At 32.8% G+C, this 6,113-nt stretch overlaps 1 pseudogene; it reads right to left on the minus strand.

Annotated features, from left to right (window-relative positions):
- LOC101713608 (mitochondrial Rho GTPase 1 pseudogene) lies at positions 1–1,921 on the minus strand (annotated as a pseudogene).
- Between the last annotated feature and the right edge of the window lie 4,192 nt (positions 1,922–6,113).

Raw genomic sequence — 6,113 nt, forward strand, 5'->3', positions numbered from 1 at the left:
TTTTTTTTTTAATCATCACTGTTTCAATAAAGCTTTGTACATGGCAAAGCCCAAAACTGCAAAAACAGTAGCACCGAAATTTGCTCGAAGCCAAAACGTGGAACTCTTGAGGTCGGCTTGTGTCACGTGCAAAGCAGTTTTTAGAAAGACCCAGATTTTTCTCAAATTCTCTATTCTATCAGTGTTGCCCAAGTCTTGGGAGAGTCTCTCTCTGTAATGATCCTCTGGGTACATGGCCATTGTTGTCAGTTTAACAAAGATATCCTTACTGGGTGCATCAGCAGTGTTGCAAGTGAAGGCTTGAGGTGGAGGCATTTTGTGTTTCCTGCAGAAATCAGTAGGTGAGATACTATATTATTGTTTAACTTCATGCAGGTCTGATTTTGCAGCTACGATTAAGCAGGGTATTCTGCTATCCATAAAGTGTTGCTTAAAAATCCTGGCACAGTATTCAAAGGATTTGGGGTTAGTGACATCATACACCAGGCATACAACCTCACAAATGATCTCAGCCTCAGTCAGAAATTCTGATTCTGAGATGTCATGCAACAATAAGTATTTCTCCTGTCCATACACATAAATAGTGTTGATTGTATAGTAAGATTTATGATCATCATGAATTTTCTTCTGCCTTGTTAAGTTTCTTCCAAGAAGATCCTGAAGAACTCCACTTTTCTCACAGCTTTTCATTCCAATTACATTACATCTAAACCCATTTCTTCGAGTCTGTTTCTTCCTCAGATCTATCTTTTTATCTCTTGTTACTGTAATGGCTGAAACTTGAGACTCTTGTTCAGTCAATATGGAATAACCTAGATAGCCCAAATACTCCAGGCATCTCTGAACATCTAAATACGTCGTGAGCGTCCACTGAGAAAGGAATCCCTGGTAGGTTATCCAACCTCTTTCATTTGTACAAACTGTGTTATTCACATCAGGACCCCAAGGTATGTAAGGGAAAACTTTAAATAAATCTTTAAGCTCATCAGGTGGCAAAGCACAGTCTCTATCCAAATCATGTTTGTCAAAGGTGCTTTGGAGAAACAAATATACATGATGATTTAATTCAGTAGTGCAATCAGGAGGTATTTTCAGCATGGAGAATAAATATTCAGGTGTCAAATCTAGATCATCATCATAACCAAATTGTCATACAGTCCAAGTAGTTTCGTGTCTCCCTCTCTGAATAAAAAGTGTGTGTAAAAAGAGAAAACCTTTCAATGTCATTCCACTGTCAGCCACACCATCACTGATGTGTTTTCTGACTACATTCTTGACACCTTCCAGAGCCTGAGGAGCTAATGGAGTGTTGAAACAAATCCTCTGAAAGAAGTTGAGTTCAGCACCATCGAGTGTACCATCATTATCTTGATCAGAGATTTTAAATATACGAGTAAGGGCTTTTATACAGGCTGTTTTCATCTCCTTGTCCTCTGGGCAGTACAGTGGGCCTGTAGGATGAAGTACAGCTTTCTGTGCATAATAAAAGAGCTCTGATATGTTCTTCAGGTTTTTTGTTGAACACTCCACACAAGTTTCTATTTCTGTATACTGATTCATAATTGTAAGGATGGTCTCCATACTACTATATTCCACCAGATCAGATTTGTTCCCAACCAGTATCAAAGGCAGACTGTTGTCTTTGTCTGTTCTTTCATTTATGAGAGGAATCCATTGACTTGTTACCTTATCAATAGAATGTTTGTTGTTAACAGCATAAACTATGCAGATGGCATTAGCCTGTGATATTTCTTGATGAAGTTGTTCATCACTCTGTTCTGCTTCTGAGTAATCCACAATGTGTGTTGGGACTCTCTCAGGGGTGACATCAGCCAGAATGGTGATTTCTTCTGCCCGAGGGGGAACCTCTTCTGGAAATTCTTCACTGACCCGAGACATAATCAGTGATGTCTTCCCAACTCTAGATAACCAAAGTATGATGTCAAGAGTAGGAAGTTAGGGGCCAGGGATTTAGCTCAGTGGTTCTGCTGCCTGCCTCACAAGCGCAAGGTCCTGAGTTTGATCCCTGGTACCTTCTCCCACCAGCAGGATACACACGTCTTTCTTCATGTCGGCAGCTCGCTGGGGCCAAGCTCAGCCCACACTCATGGAGTGAATGCCTCTAGCAGGGTGCGCCCACCCCAGGGCGCTGCTCTCCACGTGCTACCAGTGCCACCTGCCAGCCTCTCAGGCTGCTTCGCCTGAGCTTTGGCCGCCCCTCAATTCTTAATATTAAACTACAGTAGAAGTAAAAAAAGGGTAAAATTCTAATTTTTTGTTAATTTTGCTTATTCATGAATATTTGTGCTACTATTACATATACATGGACACTAATATATATTTATGTGTCTGTGCATATATAATAAAAACACATTTCTATAATATGTGGGCAATCTAAAATACTCTAAATCCTAAACTATTGGATAGTCTACAGATATTATTATGTCATGATGATGTTCTGAGATTGAATACCATATAACCAGGTACTATTATTTTTGGTTACACATTTTAAGGAATAAAGGAAAAATTCTATACAGATTTTTTTTGTTTGTTTTTTTTGCACTGGGAATCGAACTCAGTACCTTGCGGTTGGGAGGCAAGTGCTGGAACCACTGAGCTAAATCCCCAGCCCTATATAGATATTTTTAATTGATTGTAACTGATTACAATATGGGATTTTTCTTCAAATTATTAAAAATTTAATCACTTGTTTAATATGAATAGTAAAACATAAATTTATGAAGTGTATGAATATATGAAATAGGCTTTAAATTGATGAATTATGATAAACAATTTTTATAGCTTTTTATAATTGAAATTATAATACTATTATTTTTAAATACCTTCTCATTTAAATATACTTTTTTTTTTTTTGCTTTAGAATTTTGTTTATAAATCTTTTCGCTTGGGTCCATGTCTTATCGTAAATTGAATTAATGTGGTAAGGTTTTAGTACTACTTATTTTGCTTATTAAAAATGTATTGAGTTCTTAGAGATTTGTAACTCTTGCTTAGATTTAAACTTAATTTTAAAAAGTGAACTAATTTGAATAAGGAATGATTAAAGAATTAGTTATGAAAATACATTTAATACCTTACTACTGTATGGGAAATATATTTTAAAATGTTTTAGAAATATTAGCTTAAATGTTATCTATTACAACCTTTTCAGTAAATAATGAATACTTCCATTTTGCAGAAGAGGGAATGAAGAAATAAAGTAACTTGCTCAATAAAAGAACCTATAAATAATGTAGCCAGATATACAGCATATTTAACTAAAATGCTCACATTTTTCATGTTTTCTCTACACCACTGTTCTGTAAATCTATAAGATCTTTGCTGTCTTCAATATATAGCACAATGGAAGAAACATAAATTTTGCCTCTAGGGAATTAAATTAAATTTTATATATTGTAGAATGTTTAATATCTAAACATTTCAAGAAGTAACCATTACTAGCAGAAAGAGATGATAACTTGGGAATGTGAAATTGTCAGTAACTTGTAGACAACTTTTTCTCCCAGGAGGAACTAAATGAACTTTTGAATTATGAAAGGATAGTTGAATAAATAAGAAGCATCCCTAATACATTTCAACAGTAATGGCAATGCTGCTAGTAGTTGAGTTGAAGAGATTATGCTTTTTGATGAACTATGTAGCTCATACTAGAATAAGCAATTTAAAATCTCATAATGAAATAAACATTTTTTATTTTTTGTCTTACCACTCAAGGTAAGAAATAATATTATATCAACTAAAAATTATATGAAAAAATTAGAACAATCTTATTTTTGTTTCTCTGTGGATTAAATTCTCTCCTTCTACTATGTCTCATAGTAAGGATCTTTGAAATTCTAATTAATATAACAAAAAACAAATCCCTTTTCAGTCCAAAATTTTCAGTGTCTATTGTTTTATTTCTTCATTCTTTTTTCCTCACAGAAAATTCTATAATTTAAAATTTTTTATCATCATTGACTAAAATATAAGCTTAATCAGGGCAAAGAGACTTTATCCATTTTATTTTGCCTGAATGCTCAATAGTTAAATAATACTAAACATACAATAGATGCCTCATAAACACTGTTGAATAAATGAGTAAAACAAGTGATGAATAATAAATGTTATTTAGTATAATTTAAAATTACAAAAATTGAAGAATCTACATATTAAATGTAGATAAAAATGTTCCAGAGATAAAAATATGCTCAAAAATATTAGAACCAAACATCTGTATTTAAATTAGTAAAAATTTAAAGGACAGAAATTTCAAAGGCCTATTGATTATGACATTGTTTTGTTGGCACTGTTGCAAATATACTGTGATTGGTCAATTGAACAAGTTTGGGGAACTAAGGCAAAAAATCCAAAAGACTTTCTTTTATTGGAGACAAAAGAGTACATTTGAGTTAAGAAATTTATACAGCTGGGAATATTTGGAAAGGTAATATGAAAAAGGATCTGTAGATACCCATCAGGATTAAAAACAAATCAACACCTCATTTTTTAAAAGTATGCTATGATTTTCTATGAAATTGTGTTTAGATTGCTAACTATAAGAAGCTTACTAAAGTATGCTATTTCAAAAGGAAACCAAACTGGTGTAATATTGGCCTTGATTTGGTAAAAACTGTTCAAAATATAAACAATGTTAAATAGGTGCATTGCAGCTATGCATTGCCAAAACAAACAAAATCTAGCAAAATTTTTTTTAAAAATTCCATTCAGTAATGAAAACTGACTATAAAATGTGAGTATAAGCTTTTTTAGTTACTTTTCTTGTTGAGGAGATAAGATAGCAGATATCCAAGATTAAAGGAGGGAAATTTTATTTCAGCTCATAGTTTGTATAGGTTTCACTTCATAGCTGGATGACTCCAAGATAGGGTGGCATGAGGACAAAAAGTTCATAGCAGGCAGAAAAGGCAGCAAGCAGTGAAGTAGTAAAGCAGCAAGTGACAAGCACCAACCATATCATTTCTCTTTCTGTCCCTTATATTCTGTATGATACCCTAAGAACAGCTAGCAGTCACTCCTAGGGGGCACCCTTAAACCTAACATTGCTCCATGAATCAATCCCAGCATCCTGACTGTTGAATGCAGCATCATAAAGTCTATATTCAGCCACTTTGGAAAAGCTCCACTTACAACCACATGAGGCTTTGGAGAACATCTAGACGTAAGCCATAACGTAAGCATACTACAAATTTTAAAATGTGGAAATACATCAGAAGGTTTTATGAGTACAAATAAGATAAATATTGTGATCTCAAGGTATTTAGGGCTTCATTACAAAGAAAAAGAAAGAGAATAAATAAGAAAGAGAAGACTCTTCAGTCCATAGCTAGATCTGCACACATGGTGTGTGTCAGAAGATGATCTAACAATTAATAAAATAATGAACCAGAAATCATGATAAAAGATTCATCAGTCACCACAGCCTTTCAAATAATTTCATTTGACCTTCAAAAATGTTGCTATTTTGGCAAGAATTATAAATTTAGTGTAAAGTAATCATTTGATTTCTCAAGCATATGAAGTTGAAAAGGTTGGGGACTAGACTCAGGTTACTTCCTCTTAATATTAATTAATGTTGGTTTTGTTTATCATTCCTAATATGGTGGTGCTTCCTACTGCTGGATGTATTAAAATTAAGCTTTTAAGAAACAGTGCAGATTTTTCTGTACTAATTATATTTTAGTTTTATATCAGTAAATGGATTATTATAAGTAATTGAGTAACATGAACTAATAATTCCACTTGAATAAAATCATTTTTAAAGTTCTATATATACAATGCATGTACAATTATATCTAAATCACATGCAACTGTTAAAAATTTATCCTTAAGTTTTTAAGAATATTTCTAATTTTATACTGAAATTATATAATCCAACTCTTAAGTATATGTTCCATAGTTACCAAATAAAAATAAACTGAGGAAATATTACTGATCCAAATAATCGATACTTTCATTTTAAAATAAGATTACAATTATATTAATTTCTTATTTAAGGTATTCTTGAGCATATTAATAAATTAATACATCTACACAAATATTTATATAATAATAGCCCAGCCTACTCAGCATCATTGATACAGTTTAAATCA

The sequence above is a fragment of the Heterocephalus glaber genome, unplaced genomic scaffold, assembly GCF_053883595.1.
Source record: "Heterocephalus glaber isolate CG9 unplaced genomic scaffold, H.glaber_assembly_v1.0 deba00001442, whole genome shotgun sequence".
NCBI classification, from domain to species: domain Eukaryota; kingdom Metazoa; phylum Chordata; class Mammalia; order Rodentia; family Bathyergidae; genus Heterocephalus; species Heterocephalus glaber.